At 38.6% G+C, this 18,138-nt stretch overlaps 1 protein-coding gene across 2 annotated transcripts in view; it reads right to left on the bottom strand.

Moving 5' to 3' along the window:
• Window positions 1–17,842, bottom strand: part of NRIP1 (nuclear receptor interacting protein 1) — a 109,695-nt gene extending 91,853 nt beyond the window's left edge. For both annotated transcript variants that reach the window (XM_083836322.1, XM_083836318.1), the window contains exons 1-2: window positions 17,227–17,842; window positions 8,561–8,687 (exon numbers count right to left, since the gene is read on the bottom strand). The gene's annotated coding sequence lies outside the window, so the exon portion shown is untranslated. The remainder of the gene's footprint in view (window positions 1–8,560; window positions 8,688–17,226) is intronic.
• Between the last annotated feature and the right edge of the window lie 296 nt (window positions 17,843–18,138).

Below are 18,138 nucleotides of genomic sequence, written 5' to 3'. Positions count from 1 at the left end.
TGAGCAATTTTATGAAGTTAATTATAAAACATTGTTTATAATTTAAACCACACAATTAATATTATTCATAGGCAAGCATAATGGACCCTTTGTGTTGAATGATACTTTAAAGAAAAAAATATAACTGATTTTGCAGCTAAAATGATTGATTTATGAGGTAAAATTAAAAATGCTAAATATGTATCACTTGGCTACTCACCAGCTAAGTGGATGGGGGTAGTATGAGAAATGTCTATATATAACTAACTGCAGTGTGTGAGTATCAAGGAATCAGAGAAATTATTTAAAGTGAAACAAGGGAACTAACCTAGAAGTAAATGGTGAAGATTTAAGAAAGGCAATTGGCTATCAAGGGAAACTAGGCAAGAATTAGATCTTCTTGCCTGTAAAAATCTTCTCTGATGTAAGGTAATGGAAGCTTCATTCTCTGCAAATTTAAAACAGATGAATCACATGCTATCAAACTGAGAGTTGACATTCCAGTAACATTCTCATTAACATCTTGCCTTTTAAGTAGGTGGTGGGATTTTAAATGGTACCTGGTATGAGTAAGGGAAACTACCTGCCTCTAATGAAGGAAGGACCTCTGCTGTACCAAGGGACCCGACTTCTTGATACTTACCAAGAAGTACTGGAAGTACTTTCCATTTTTAATTCATTTGAGGAAGAAGAAAAAAAAAAAAGACCCAAGTGATGTCATTACACATGATGAATGTCACATCAGTTCACAGGCAGTTCCATTAAGAAGCTTTACACCAAGTAAAAATTCTCAGTTTAAATAAAAAACTATGCCCTACTGTTCTCTAGCTTTTATGGTGACAAATTTTAACTCAACAACAGATTGAAGAAGTCACTTGTTTTATTTCACCACATTTCTTTCCCTGAACTGATAGTTTAACAAAAACATATAAAATCATATTAATGTAAATGACAGATTTGGAAGAAACACACTGAAGCAATCCACTAAACTTGTTTGTTTGTTCCCCCCCCCCCCCCCCCCCAACAGGCTCTTCATTTACACTAACCAAAGGAGAATCTCAGTGAGTCACCATTAACTGAATTCTACAAACATCCCCCTATCCCTTATTTAAACCAGCCTGCTTCAGAAAAAAAATATATACACATCCATGAAACTTACCCTAGTAAAGTACAGTTTTTCCTGTCAAAGGGCAGAAAGAGGTGCATTTAGCAAGCATGTCTATATAATAAAAATTTGATCCAAATGTCTCCATATCAATAGTTCTGGACTGAAGCCCTAAAATTAAGGAAGTACCACATTTCTCTGAGACAGTGATGAACACTGGGCTGTAATCTGCTTTTAGGCTAAAACAGGCTAAAAAATATTTTTTCTAGATTGATAACTGCCACATATTTTGAAACAGAAGCAGCACGTATGGATCATACATTACCTTGATTTTAGATACCTGTGTCAAAACATCACGAAGCAAAAACTTTGCATCAACACAGAGTTTTTTATCCCTGATGATCCATACAAATCTTGTAATTATCTGCTGTTGAGCATTTGTATATATTCATCTATACTACATAGTTTTGCATATAAATAACATACGTAACATATATAGGATATAGAAAAGCAGTTGTATTTTCACTCAGATCCACATTACTGCCTATTCGAAGTTACGTTCTAGCTGGTTAAGTAGTAACCATAAGTTCATTTTAGAACTCAGCTTTGCATTTGTGATCCATTAACTCACTTGTCAAAGGAACTTGACCCTTCTCCCACCTGAACATTGACATACATTACAGGCTTCAGCTCTTCCTCTTTTGTCTCAATTTTTTCCCTCATACCTTATCAACTTTCTATCTCATTTTTTTTCATGGATTTTCGGTCACAAGTCTATAACGAACTTTCTGCATTTGAGTGTGTTTATACTCTTATGCCATGTGATGAAGTAACATTGTGAAATTCCAGAAGAAAAAGCAGACTAAGTGTACAGTATATCAATAATGTTTATAATATTTCATATATCAAACGAAATGGAAGTTCATAATATGCTGACACTATTGCCTTTTCTTTGGTACCTTGCAGCTTATCAGACCTGTAGCCACCAATCGGAAATGTCCATACTTACTGACAGTTCTGTTCACTCACTCTACTGGCTGAGATATGATTATAATCTCCCCAGAGAAAGAACAGCCACTAAGCACAACTTGATAACTAAGAGAAAGGAAAAGTTCCATTTATCAGTATAACAAAATACTAATGTAAGACCAGTTTACAAGTAAATGGCCGTAGTTGTGAAAAAACAACAACAAACAAAGCCACACCACATGCTCCCCTAAAAAAGGTAATGTATCTACTATTTTAGATTTCATTTGTTATTGAATAGAGTACAGTCTACTACAGATGACCTGGTGGCCTTCTAGGATTACAGACTAGAGCACGGGCTATTCAGCCCAAAGGTTAGGGCCCATGTCCAGAACTGGGAAAGGAGCTGAACATTCATAGCCAAAAATCAGGATCCAGAAAGTCAAACCAAGGGTCAGCAGCCAGAGATAGGAATAAGCATCGACACTAGAATCATGAGCTAAAATAAGAAACCTACAAGAACTAGTACAATCACAGGGCACAATGCAGAGGTGTTTTCAAAAGTGTATGTTGCATGATGGGATGTGCTCAGGTTCTGCCTCATAGACCTGCTTCTGAGTGACCAGCAGATGTGCTCCAGCTAACCCCTTAAAAAGGGCCCAAACTGCTGAGAACCTGATTAACTGCTGCGGAAGAAGGTCTTATCCCAGATTAGCAATACAGAGGATAATGTGAAGATAAGGCAGCCATGTATCAGTGTAAATGGTGCGTGCAGTATATATTTGCTTTAATCATGCTGCAAATAAGCCAGCCATCTACCAGTCCAATGCTGGTGGATAAATAGTCTGCATTAGCCAACGGGCATAGTAAGTTAGTTGAGTGTTCCCACTCGGTTCTCACAAACTTGACGGCTGGCTGTAGTGGATGTACTCGTGCAGAGGCTGAGCCCGCATAAAAATCCTTCTCTCTGCATCACAACTGTGATTAGTCTTACAACAGACTCTGGGTTAAATGAGCTCTTCTTTGACCATTATGATTTGGAGAGGAGGTACTGAGGACCTGAGAGTGAGGTGGAAAAGCTTAAAAACCTCTTGGGATTTAAAAAAATAATAATAATATTCATATACCTTAAGCATATCTACAAGAAAATCCAAATGGATAGTAAAACAAGCACCACTATCTTGTTGCATCAAGATACGTGCAACTGCAGGCATTTTTTCCAGGAAATATAAAGCAAGTGAGCTAGCTTTCTACCCTTCTGAACTGACGAGGTGTTGAAAGAGATGGAAACTCTTTTCTCTATATTATACCTGTTGGATAGATTAATAGAAGGCTACTATTACTGTTACTGCTGATGCAGCAAGTTTCAGGAGCATTACATCTGCATACCACTATTAAATTAATTACTAACATGCACCTTCAGAATCTGTTAAAAGGAATGAATTAAAACAAACAGATCAATGTTGCACTAGCATGAATCTTCTGAGTTCTGATAAGCCTTTGACCTTCCTAAGACTTAGTATTGCTGCAGAGAGCAGTGCCAAATTGTCAGACTGGACTTCCACCTGTAATTTTGTACGTGTGAAGCAGCAGTGGAGGACGTTTTTTACGCAACAGGACCCAGAGTGAAAAGTGCAGATTAGAAGATAAAGGATAAATCCTCTCCCTTTGGATTTCCCCAGTGAAAAGTTTGCTTTACCTTGGGCTAATACCTTCACCCTGCCAAATCAGAGGCCTTTATGCTACTGGGCTGCTAGCATGCAAGGAAGGACAGCTCTCCCTTGTACACTTCTTGCAAGGACCAGGAGAAATCCAGGCCCTGCATGCTCATGGGCATAGTGACTCTCTCGCTCCTTAAGAATGCAGTTTTCTCAAGGAAAGCAGCAACTTCTTTGCAGAACAAAGCAGGTTGGAAATCAAAGAGGAAAGTCTGAAGAAAGTCTGAAGAGGAAACAAGGCTCCGTCATGCTGGATTGCATTAGATTCAGGGGAAAGAGTAGCTTCTTCATCTGTTCCTAGGCAGTGCATAGTGCTTTCTAGATTCAGGTGGAAATGAACTGTCCACGAATGAAAAAGTAAAGCTAAGGCAAGTGAAGAAGGAATTAGTTGTGGCTGGAGTTGGAGGGCCTGGTGTGCAGGAGCATAGGTTACTGTACAATAGGTTTTGTGAGGGCTGGCACAGTGACCAGTGTGAAGGATTGCTGCCTGTGCCGTAGAGAGAGCCCAAGGGATGGGGCAGCCCTCATGGCCCTGAGCAACCAGCTCAGCAGCAGAGTGATCCAGGACTGTCCTGAACCCTTTAGTGTAGCATCCTAGGTCCAAGTTCAAATTCCTTCCTGCCATGGCTCCAAAATTCAACTACCTCTGACTGAGACATCAAAACCAGCAGCTATGAAGCACATCCCCCTAAGAAGAAAGGGTGGAATGGGCCATGAGCTTCTCATGAGTTTTGGAGCCACTGCTTCAGAAAAGCTGCATGTCCCTGACTGGGGCATTCTCCACTGCAGCAGTGCAGCTCCTTACCATGATAGTTCCCATTAAACTATTGTAAAATATTAAATTTAGATTAGGTATATAAGGTATTTTAGGCACCTAAGAAATTAAATATGCAAATATTTTGCTGTGGGTCAGACCAACAGCATCTATCTTCAAAAAAAAAAAAATCTTGAGGATTTTTTTTTAAATGACCTCACCCTATTTTTCCACATGAAAGAAAAATATTGTCTGACTTCCTTCATAGCATATTCTACATCTTATTGACAAATCACTTATGACACTAATTTATTAGCATAAAAATATTACTACACTCAAGACAGCCTGCTTTGATTTACTACACCGTATGTTTTCACATGCCAAGGTCCTATCATCTCTGCTTGATCATTAAAAGTTCCATGGCTTGCCTCTCTTTCTTTTTTTTTTCTTTTTTTTTTTTTCTCTCCTTCTCTCAATAGACAGAGTTTTGCCCCGTTGCCTTGGCTAAAATCCTGAGTATCAGACTGGCTTTGCAGCTCAGAAGCTGAACTGATGTATAAGAAACACAATATGGGTTTTTCAGAGCCACATTCTTTACAACAGCACCTTGCCACTAAAGTCTGTGGCAAAGTAGGGAGAAAAAGAGGTGTGTAAATACAGAAATGTAAAATTTAATAACAATTAGGGACAAGATGCTTAAGGTGCAACATGTTTTCTATCCTCTTTATGTGCAAATTAATTCTATTACATGGGGAGGAAAGGGATGAAGTTAAATACACATATCACTGTTGCATACATGTCTCAGGGGGGATTTCTGCTTATTTCTGCTTACCATTTTGTGCAAACGTTAGCAGCCACTTCACATAAGCCAGACCCTCTGTACCCAGAGACACCTGATGAATCCCATGGGAGGCAGAGACATGGAGAAACATAGGAGTGAAAGCCTTTTTGGATTTGGCATCATTTTATTACAAAGGAGATGGCTAGCTAATCTGATAAATTGCTGTTCCAGGATCTTTTCTCTTTCACAGATGTGCCTCCACCTCTTTCACTTCACTATGCCAGTCATACACAGCTAGTGACTGACTGCTGATACTAGCCAAGGCAAGTAACTCCTGCACTGCTAATATTACAGGCTAAAAGAATCCACTCAGAAAGCATATCAAATATAGAGAACCGGAACTAACATTCAAACCTAAGCTGTATCCTTCACATAAATTGATCTGGTATTTTGAAAAAGAAATCAAAGTCTCATTGACCTACAGCTTGTGGCTCAGATGAAATCCATGAAAAATCAATTGGCTTATATTTAATTCAAGGCATTGTTTGTTTTGATTTTTGAAGGAAAAAGAAAAAGATACATCTTAACACTCAAGTTAACCCATTATTTTATCCACACTCCACTACTTCAGCCAATAATAACTGAAACCAAATAAGCCCAAACAATTTCACTATTTAAATGAGCTATATAAGTGGGATATGAATAAAAAGTTCAGAGACATTTTTAAATCTTTCATGCATTCTCAGATATTTTTATGCACATTTCAGCAAATGCTACTTTAGCCATAGCAATAAATTTGAACACCCACTGTTGGTGTAATGTATACCTACTGGACTCTCAGCCAGATCAGACCATGCTATAGTTTATTTCCAAAGAGTATTTTCTTATTTTGTCTGAAAAGTAAACAATTCATTTGCTTACAAGGAAACAAGTTTGTCTTTGAATAGAGAAAATAAAAGCACAGTGAAGGTATACATTCTGCATAGGAAATAGCACAAAGTTTTTGAAATATAAAGAAATATATCAAAACAGTATATAGATCTAAGCACAGTTCATGTAAATAAGCAAAGGCTAACTAGCTAGTGATGGTTTAAGTCACATTATGAAACACACCTTATACATGCAGGCACGCACCTTAAAAGCTGCAAGGAGTACACTTTCTTATTGGTTTGGATCTCCACACTGCCCATCAGGAGGCTGATAACATACTGACATGCCCTAATGTTCTCCCTCCTGTCTCCCATCCCCAACAAATCTTACAGCGCAATATATACCCAGCTGCTTCAACCTCTTATTCTGAGACAGAAGCTTTAATAGGAACTTTGTACACGTATATATCAAAAAAGTCAGCACATCTTGCTGTCACATACTCTATGCATTAGGAAGCTTATTCTGTCCTAGGACTGCTGAGATATTTGGCAAGACAGACAGCCAGTCTCTGTGTCTCTGTGATGGCGTCTGCACTACTGCGGATTTGTCATGTAATTCATTGAGTTGAACTTAGCACATAAATTTTCAGTTATGACTAAAAAGTTAGAAAATTCTCCACAGATCAAAACTGCACATCCATACTGATAGTCAAGGAGTTTTCACTTTGGGGAACAAAGGATCAAACCCAGAATGCAAGAGTGACAAAGAAAGGAAGAATAAGTGAAAAGAAATATTGGTAAGAAATAAATTGTTTTAACTCTTAAAGATCTTCCTATTTCTGCTCATTTTCCAACAAAATATCATTAAATATTTAAGTCACTGCCACCTTAGATGGCATTTTACAGAGATTTTTTTGATAACTGAGATCCCAGTAAACCAAAAGCTTCCACCACAGTCTGAACTCTGAAATGAAGACTAGCATCTCCACAATAAACTACAGAGCTCTGTCCTTAAATACATCACATCGGTAACTACAGCAAACCAGAGCCCAGGTCCTGACAACAAACAAGTTCATACAGAACCTTCCACTTGACACAGAAGTAACACAGATCTGTGTTCTTGCAGTAATCTCGTGTCAACCAGAAATACCAAAAGCAACAAGGTGCTTTCATAATAAAGATTTGAACCTCTCGCCAATATTATGCCATAATTAACATATTGCAGACAAAATTGATCATTTTGCTTAGGATTTGTTTTTTAAAGGAAATATTTTGGTCATTATTTTACATAGAATAGGCTGTGAAATAGGACTGAGGGAGGTTCTGGACAGTGTAGTATTTAACCTAGATGGAAGCAAAAAGCATTACTGTTTGAACAACTCTTTTGAAGAAGTTTGTCAAAGTTCTTACCGAGCAAATATATGTATACCTATAAAAATCATTTCATTTCAATTCACTCTTTCCTTCTAATTTTGTAACAATGTGTTCGCTACTCTAAGTGAAGGTGTATTAGTTTAATTATTAACAGCTTATAAAGTAGTGAACTACCCAGAGATTTTTCTTAACATTTAGCCAGTGTACCTTTTAAAAATCTGAAATACAAATATATGTATTTAAATTAAGTGGTTATGTCTAAAAGTCTTTATGAAAAAAAAAGGCATAAATATAGCATCAAATAATAGATGTCAGTTTGCTGTACAGAGCATCTTAAGTATCTGTACCAGTACTTCCTTCCTGTTACAACACAACCTGCATTAGGAAGGAGCAAGGAGGGCTTGGGGAATGGGGGGGGTGGGGTGGGTGGTACCTTAACTACACCAGCAAAATAAAGCAGTAAACCTTCAGCTGCATACAAGCCTTCTTGCTCCAACACTCCAACATGGAGCACGGACAAGACTGATTGCAGAAGGCATGCAGAAAAGAAACTTTCTGAAGGTGGAGAGCAAGAACAGCAACAACAACAAAACCAGAAACAAATATAATGCCTCACTGCAATGGCAGCTGTGCCAATCCTATTTTGCACTAATCTTGTTTGTTTTCTTCCAGTATACCTGCCAAAGGAAATTCATTTGTATTTTGTTAAGACATCTGAATTTGAATGAGAAGAGGGAAGCTAGACTGCAGGAGGGCTTTTCTGGTAGTCATACTTGAAGGGGTGAGAAAGGGGCCGGGGAGTGTCTAATTTGAAAATAAAGCAATTCACAGGCACATGTTCTTAGTGCAATGATAATAGGTTCAAGATAGTAAAAATAATAATGATAATAAAAAGCAAATCATATCTGCAAGCACACACCCTTTATCTGTGATTTCTTTTTCCAAGAGAGGCAAGTGACTAAAGTACTCTTCTAAGGGACTCAGCCCCTCAAATAAAATCTGATTTCGACTTACCTGCTAGGTTGGTCTCAGTGCTAGGATCCTGGTAGACCTTCAGCCAGTCAGTACCAGTGCAGTCCTACTCCACGCTCTGGTTCCTGGTTCAGATAGGCAACAGGTGGGATGATTCTCAAACTATCTGCTGAGAAGGTAAATATGTAATTTTAAATAAATGCAGATAGACCTAGGCCAAAAAATATTTTTTTTAATTATATTTCTGACTCAAGCCTTTCCTTCAAGCCAGTGGACATGGACACGGTCATGAAAATTCAAGGTGGGGTGGTGGGAGAAGATACAAACATTCATCTATCTACTTCTGAACAACTTCTACCTTGCAAGCCTGGTCTAAGTTCCTGTTTTGCCTGATTTGGACTATGTACCTTTACTTCAGCTTACTGGCCTTGCCAACACAACCCTACTAACCACAGGGCTATACAAAATCTTCTTCCTCCCATTATACCTTCCCCTATAAATATGCTATTAATAAAAGGTGGCCAATGCCAAGAGAAAGGAATGAAAGAAACCCACTTCACAGTAGATAATAGCCTGACAGGGCCAAATTTTTGGAGGAGGCAAGCCAAGGCTCTAATCTGCAGTTACCATCTAGCAGAACTATGTCATCCAAAAGACTTCTAAGAGTGCAGTGAGAAATATACATGCTTTATACCTGTTAATTTCATCATCTTTTCCTTACCTTATGTGTGTTTTCAGTAGCCTACTGTACTGGAGAGAGTAATGACTCTAGTCAGATTTTCTTAGGAAACAGAGATTTCAAGGCCAGATGTAGTAAGTCTAGCAAAGAGATGCCAAAGATGTGACAGACTAGAGTGCAACTTTGGCAGTAGAAGCCACAGAAATTCTTATTTACAGGCGCTGCTATGTCAAGGGTTTGCATCACTGCAGACCAAATTAATTATGGATATGCACCACCAGAGTCACTACTTACTAGTAGTCTCGGTGATTTAATTTGATCACTATACTGGTTGCATGGAGACAGGAGAATAATAGGAAGAAAAAAAAAAGAAAAAAAAAAGAATACTCCTGAGTTTATCAGCCTAGGACAGGAATGGAACTGCTTGTTATTTCTCCTTCCACACATCCTCCCAGAAAGGGCTCAGCCATCATAATACTGCCAAACACTGGAGAAAAGGAGGTAATATCTCGTCACCACTAAGCTCATATGCCCATCAGAAACCTTGCAACACACAGTCTGGAGCATTAGCTGTATCTCCATGGGCTCCTAATCACCAGATGACATTTTGTCTCTGATTAGCCTCTGAAGTAAATTGCTCAGAGGTAGAAGGTTAGATCTGGGGTGATAATCAAAGGGTAGGAGCAGCTCATCAGGGAAGGCTCCTCTGGTGTTTGATGGGCACCTGAATGTTTGTGGGAAGGGAAAAAATCATTGTATCTAAGCACATGTCTTTTGGCCCAGAAATGATGTTTTTGGCTGCTATCATCGTTCCTTGTGCCCTGCTTTAATTGTAGCTCTCAATGTTTACATTTACTGAATCCAGAGAAAGAGAAGCTATGATATGAACAGGGCTAGCCTCTGCTGTCTGAGAAAGCTTTCTGAGCCTCCATGTTCCTTTCAGGGTAGTGAGATGACAGCAGTCTGCTCAGACCTGTGACATGCCACGGGTGCTGAGCACTGAAGACATGGTTTACCACCCATGGTTTCCCATTCTTTACTTGAGAAAGGATATGGTAGCAGATAGGAAACTTTTCTCCATCTCCAATACAGCTACAGCATTGCCTGATACAAATTTCTGCAAAGGTTTTTGTATCAGCCTTTGCTCTCAGGCATCAGTGCTGAGGTTTCCATTCTCACTCAGGATCCCTGCTTGGTAGAGGAACCTTTGATACAACCACAGCTAATCAAAAAAAGCTGCAAAGGTGGGTTTTGCACGGAGGCATATCCAGCCCTTCTGAATAAGAAAGTTGGGGTTAGTTTCATAAAAAGCCTTTGATGGAGGAGAAAAAAGGAGGATTTGAAAGCAGGATATCCAGAGATACTAAGTTCGCTGCACCCCCACAATGTGCAACACAGTTACCAGGACACAAAGGAAACACATGAACTAATGGATTCTGTTTTTTTTTTTGCGTGTGTTTTTTTTTTGTTTTTAATTTAAAGAGTTCAGTTTTGCATCTGTGTGTACAGAGAATTAGTTCTTTTGCTTCATTTTCCTTCATTTAAATAAATTGCAGGAGGAAGGAGAATGAAAACAGGCACAATTTCCTGTATGCATCATTTTACTAGTGCTCCTTCAGTGGGTTTTGTTTAGGGTAGACTATTATACAGCACATTATTTTTAAACAATTCAGTCACTCCTTCCCCAAATGTTCCTTCTTTAATGAAATGTGACACATCTGAAAACAGAGTGGGAAGTTTTTGTTGTTTGTACTTATAATCTTAAAACAACTATTGCTCATCCAAACAGTGCCAGATAGCAGAGCAGACAGAGCCAGCAACCCTTCAGACACTGAACTTTGAACTTCGGCCAGCCCTTGCCCTGGCCAGCCCTGTGACAGGAAAGCAGGCAGACTTTGAACCCCGGGTTCGGAGGCTGTGGCAGGGCTGCGAGCAGAGCAACAGCTGCTCTTTGCCACACGAACTTTGTACTCGGACACATGCACATTTAATCTCTATAACAGAGCCTTTGTTTTATTACTTATTAACATCTCCTCCTTAAGTAAAGTTCTTTGTTAGTGAGGCTTTAAAGCATGGCATAGGGTGCCTCCCACCCTCCCTGCCAAAAGCCCAACACTCAGCTTGATAGGATTACATTAACTATTAAGAAGTGCAGACAACAGAGGTTAGACTTTGTGCACCTTCTGAACACCATGGATATTTGTTGTCCGTGCTCTTCTGAGTGACTCAGTTGTAATAACCAGAGCTAATTAGGGAAAGCAGGCAATATTCTGGGGCTTGCCTTCACAGAGATCGCATCTTCAGATGATACCCCCAGTAATTCAGCCTGCAGCAACATCCTGCTTTATTTTACAAATTAGATAAAAAAAATAAAATAATGGCAAGAAAGTGTCCGCCCACTCACATTTACTAGCTTTATTTTACTAAATTATTATGGGATCTCAGAGGCCTTTTGAAGCTGTTTTATATTTGTACAGCATTTTGCTATTGCTTTTACTATGGAGCGGTGTTGTGCTTAGCTTCTGTGTATTTCACCATAACATTTGCTAAAATGCACAGCACAGCACATCCACGGAGAAGATATTCAAGGCCCAGATCCACCTGTATGCCATCCGTTTGTTAGCCTTCACTGAAATAAAACTTTGAACAGAAACAGAAATGAAGACCAAGGGGCCAAAGAAGATGCTTAAACCACTTTTGTGCCACAAGTGAAAGCTGAAAACATACATATGCATTTCTTGCAACAACACCTGGGAACAGAAACGTACTAGAAGATACTGTCAGTGCAATACTGTATCTTTTTTGTCATAACAATACAGCAAAAAAGATTAAGAAAGTAAAGGTTTCCTGAGCAATTCTTCAAATACAACTAGAATAAAACAAATACTAGAAGTATATCGCCTTTGGCTACAGCAACCACAAATATTTGTCACATCCTCTTTGAAAGAAATTATCTATAAACAGAGAGATCACAGTTACACTACTCCTATTTTTCATCACAACCATCTTTTCAACGTGATTTTTTTTCCATGCCTCCTTGGTCAGCTTTTTCTCCCGTTTTTCTCTTCCATATGAGAGGAGAGAACTCCCCATCCCACCAAGCTATTCTTCCTTTTTGTTAACAGAATGATTAAGGAAAAAAGAAAAAAAAAAAAAGGAAACTTTCAACTACTGTTTAAAGACAGGAGAGAAGAGAATAAATTGGGTCAAGAGGTTTTGAACCATTCCATTTCATGGATCTGGTCTGCCAGGTCTCTCAGGTGCTGTTGGGCAGTTCCTGAGTTTCCCTGAGAAAAGCCTATGACTGCGTATTTAGGTTTCTTTGTTTACTCACAAACTTCAGTTCACCACTTTGAAAGCACCTCACTGATCTAACCCTAGAGTTTGATTTGCATACTTTGCAGAGAGCAGAGTGACAGAATTTGACAGTATTTCTTTTCTTGTGTTGACACTGTCCTCAGTAACAGTACTGCCAGCCCTTCAATGGCTGCAAAGCAGCTGGCATAACTACAAGAATGTTATGCCTTATTATTTTGCTGTTTCAGACCAGTAAGCCATGATCTCTTCTCTTTAAGGTGCCCCCATTCACACTGTTCATGTCTTCTCACCTCACCTCTGGAACGCTGCCCTCCCATCACATGGGTCTATCATGATGATCATGAGATTTATCTGTTGCTAAGAATATACGTGATCATTTCGAATAGATCCTACTTTACTTCTGGGTACAGGTTCTGAATGGTGATAAACAATTAAGCTCTTAGGTTGATTCTGGATAACATCTTCCTGCTCTTTGCATCGCTTCATCAAGGGCGTTGGGCCCTTGTTTACGAGGGTAGGCACAAAGATCTGTGCCATTTGCTTGGCTGAGGACAGTCAGAGACATGAATTTGAATAAAGTTAAGCAAACCATAACAACCCTGTGAACAAAGCAGGAAGGCCTCTGGTAAACCACAATACCTTTAATTAAAATAAATAAATAAAGAGGTAAACAAACTTGGAAAGAGTGCAGAGAAGAGCAACAAGAATGATTTAGCTCTGGAAAAAGAGAAGACTCTTTCCAATGAGACATTGAACTAAATGTATTTTGCTTCAAAGAGAAGATTATAATCTTTAAGAGAGTAGACAAGAAGATATTTCAGAAGACTGTAAATTAGTGGGCAGACATGCAACACAATCCAGTATTTGCAAGTTCAATCTAGAGATAAAAAGCAGTGTTTTAAGTATAATTAGCTACTGAGGTGAATTGTCAAAAGATGCAGTAAATTTTCCATCACTAAGAAAATACTTTAGTCACTGTATGCTTAGCTTATACTAGATCCCAGAAGTCTCAGTCAACACAGGCCCAATAAACTTTAAGCACAAGCAATCCCCTCTCTCCAAAAATTGTGCCTGTTGCTAATTCCAAAGTAGATGATTTTTTTCCTGAGTAATTTGAGATGGGAGAATCATGACAAGTGGATAATTAGTGTATACAACACCAGGTCACGTAGACATAATATATGTTACACTAGCAGTTCTCAGCCCAGTGCTTCCATAAAAAGAAAAAAAAACCCTAATATCTCAATTCAGATTAAAATAAATAAATAGAAGAAAAAACAAAACAAAAACAAAAACAAATAAAAGAAGAAAACAAAAAAGAGTGTCACTTTATATATAATTTTAAAAACATACAAAATTGTGTATAGTGTTGTAATACGTTTATTAGAGCCAGAATCCACCACAGACTGGAAAGGTTTCAGACTAGCATTCTCAAGCCCTCTACCAAATCACTCTCAGAACATTTCATTATTGTTCTACACTCTAAAGTAAAAATATAACTAACAGAAAATTATTTTTCTTTCTGGTCCTCTAGGAGTTTATATGGATGGTTCCTATTAACACTAATCAGAGTTAAGGGCAGAAATCCCCTGTAGACAACCATGTTGTCTGGGGATACATCCATAATTAATATGTTCTGAGATTCTAATTTTGAAATAAAGTAATCAGGCTTAAGATGAGTTATATTAAGATCAATAAATCTGTGACTGAATATTTGCCTATATATATATACTGTATCCGATGTCAGACCAATGTATAGTTTACAAGACAACTTCAGATAAAATAAGTTATATCTTAGTTGTATTTGGAAGCATGAAATACAAATACAGAAGACGAAAAAAAAACCATGGTGGGGTTTATTTTCTTCTTTTTGTTTCTTGCTCTTCTTTGCAGTACATCATTACTGTAAGTATTAATGTTCATCATTGTTCTTTTTCACATCATAGTGCTCAGACTCAGCAGAGCTAACATAATCCTAACACTTCTGATTTTACAAACTAAAATTACCATGCAGCATCATGGGAATATTTGTAATATGAAAGATCTGGAGCAGGGACCTTCTGACAAGTACAAGGAGGAGAGAAGAGAAAGCTAGATGGCTTGAACATGAGTGGCTTTGTGAATAAGTGACACTGTAATGGGATAAGGAATGCAAAATAAAATGATGCCAACAGAATTTGGTTTCAGTATTATTTAAGATTTCTGTCACTGAAAGAGACATTTTCAAGTCTGTTGCTGCTGAAGCTCCAACACAATTGATGCCCAAGTCATACATAATGTATTATACAACACAGCATATTAACTCAACTTCAAAGTGTTAATATGTCATGAAACTTAATTCAGATATCACAGATTATGCAAAGGAGATAGAGATGTGGAAACACTCTCTTGTTTCTCAAAAGTGTCAGCCAGTCTTTGCTTTGTGTCCCAGTCCAGGACACAGAAGTAGCTCTCTCCATGCCTCTTTCACAAGGTGAGTACTGAGTGGCTCTCTACCCCTGTATTTTTGGCAAATAGATTCTCTACTGAGGGTAAAATGATGCATTCCAAAAAAGAGCAGAAACCTTAAAATATGAGAGAACAGCCCAGGTTTTGCTGTGCCACAGATGCAGATACATTTTATGATGTGGAGGTGGAAGTTGTATAATATGAACACAGAAGGATTCCTTGTTTTCTTTATCTCCAAAAAATCAAAATCCTAGCTTTAGTGCTGTATGGGTAAAGAATCCAGCCATAATCTCTGAATGTCCCTGAATCGAGGGCAGTGATGCATACAAACTATTTTCTTGACTGGCACTTGGGTATAAAGAGTGCAAGCCTTTGTTTCATTATCTCAGCTGGGAATGGCGTTATGTGGAGAGTCACCTAATGTCCCCGTCAGCTGAGAATGGAGTCCATGACAAGGCACAATACTTAAAACGGAGGTAGAGATCTTCTCTCATTTCCACACACACTGTTTCCTAGTCTCTAACTAAATTATCTCTCCCTGTGACCTTCCAGACTTCTTTATACAAACCACTACAAAAGGAGACCATAAATAGCCTCAATGAAAATTATATCGCAAGCAGCAGAGGGAAAGCATCCATAGGAAGCTTTGGCTTATGGCATGAAGTCTGAAGGGAGGATGCAGAGAAAACAGAGCCAGGCTATTTTCAGTGGTGCCCAGTGACAGGACAAGAAGCAGTGGGCACAAACTAGGACACGGGAGGTTCCCTCTGAGTGTCAGGAAGCACTTCTTAACTGTACGGGCGACAGAGCACTGGCACAGGTTGCCCAGAGAGTCTGAGGACTCTCCATCCTTGGAGACATTCAAAAGCTGTCTGGACATGGTTCTGGGCAGCCTGAACTAGGCTTAAATACTAAATACTTAATATAGAGTACCCTGTATCATCCATTTTCTTTTGGTGCGTTAACTTCTGACAAACCAGCTAAGGCTTTTAAAGAATGTAATTATAATATACTGCTAAGCAAAATACTTCATGATTTCATTCTGAAATTCTATAGGATTCCTGTGGTTTGAAGCAAGAATTCAAAATATAAAACAGACTGTTAGAGAAGTGCCTTTTTCTTTGTGAGGCAAACATCAACGTATTTTTAATTAAAACACAACTCACACACATTCATGCACAAAACCCCACAAAACAGCCAGAACACCCCAATTCTTGAAATTTTGAGGAATCTACTTACAGTTAATGAACTATGTGAGTTTAAGCCCTCTTTTTATTCTTCATAATAAACTGATGCTTTCATTATTCAGGCTGAGGGAACACACTCACAAGAATAGATTGAATTTAGACTAGCTGGACAGTTCAGTGGATTTAGAGGCAAAGTAAAATAAACTGGGACAATAGATGAAGGCCAAGATTCACTGTAAGAAGGCAGGCAATATATACTAGCTGAGACAGGACGTATCCCTCAATGGCCAGTGTGCACAGAATGGGGAGAAATGAAAGCAAAAAGATACTGCCTGCAGAAGACAGCTCATGGAGAGAAGCCTTGTATAGGAGAGAGATCCCACATGTAGTAGAAAAATCTTGATATTACTTAAGAATACTCAGAAGTAGCAAGGAGTTGTATTTTGTGTCCTTTTGTAATCCTATGTCTTGTAAATTGGAAAACCTACATGATTAAAGCTTTGACAAATAGGGTGTTTTAGTTACTGGGACCCCTTAATTCTCAAGGACTAAGGCTGCTCGACCATGAGTTTCCACACACAGAAGGATACTTGACTGTAGGCACACTCGGAGCCAGGTCAGGGTAGGGGGTTAAATAAGGAGCTCCGAAGACAAAAAAAAAGAAAAGGTCAGAATTCACAGGGCCCACAGACTGATAGCAAAATTCAACCAAAATACAGGAGGAAGACGTTTACCACAGATTCTGTAGGCACTCAAGTGCATTACAACCCATACTGATGACTCCCTTTGCACTGCTGACATCTACTAAAAACATTCCTTCTGTAAACTCACCTTTCAATACTACCAATCCCCAGAAATGCACTTCTAAAAAATATGATTCATAATTTAGCAGGCTCTACCCTGTTACTAATACACACCACTAAAGAGATTGTTTTCCATAACTTGGCCAGATTATTTGAAGACTCCATCTAACATACAGAAATATGGGAAACTAAATCATATTCACTCTTTGATAGAAGTAAAGAAATAAACACTAACAAAATGAGGAAACATCAAAACACGTCACCAGATCATACTTAACAGTCAAGTTCTCCATCAGGTACTTCACCGGGCATCCAGCTCCAGCCTGCACTCGCCAATGTACTTCTTTCTGGTTCCTTCCTGGCAGGAGCTCCAGGTTCTCCTCCTCTCCCTTCAGCCAAGCAGAGTGTCCTGATCTCTCTTACACGTTCCTCACGAGAGCTTACTTCCTACTTTCTCCTCTAATAGGAATCCCATTCCAGAGCTTCTGCCAAATATGGCTGTGAAGGCTTAGTTTTCCCATCCCCTGTTTTCTGCAATTAGACTTGGGATTTAATAGAAGACGTAGGATATGTAATTAAGACTTAGGGTGTAATAAAAGGGATGCTTTTATTTTGGTGTTTAAATTTTCTGCTCTACTGTGACTGTTTTAAATTTGTATTTCTATCATTCTCTAATTAGCATCTCTCTTCTGTCTTTAGGCTGGCTTTTCCTGTTTATAAGACTGTGGTAAAACATCATAAATCACTTAACCTACAAAAAATGATTGTACTAACAATTTACAAAAGTTGCAATTATAAATTTGCTCTCAATACTATATAGAGAATAAAGATGACAATAATTCTAACAGAAGATGGATATGAGAAAGGGGTTGCTTGAACAATTGAGACCTTTTCCCACATAGAGAGTAAAATTTCTGGGGACTTCCTCACAGTAAATAAAACAATCTCTATGAGGCTAATTAGTTCAGGTGTGGCAGTGGGCTGATGAGTCTAGAAGGTGGTTCACCTGTAGTCAGTTCAGGTATTCACCCACCACCAAATAACTTGAACATGTTTCCTCCATCTCGCATGCTCCTAACATAGTTTCTGCACACATCCTAACATGGAGGAAAAGCAAAAGCACAGGAACCAAGACAGTAGGCTCACCAGGACCAAAAGCAACCAATCAAAAAGGTAGAAAAGGCA

This window comes from Anser anser (genome assembly GCF_964211835.1).
Source record: "Anser anser genome assembly, chromosome: 1".
Classification (NCBI taxonomy): Eukaryota; Metazoa; Chordata; class Aves; order Anseriformes; family Anatidae; genus Anser; species Anser anser.
This window is presented reverse-complemented; position numbering and strand designations above follow the sequence as displayed.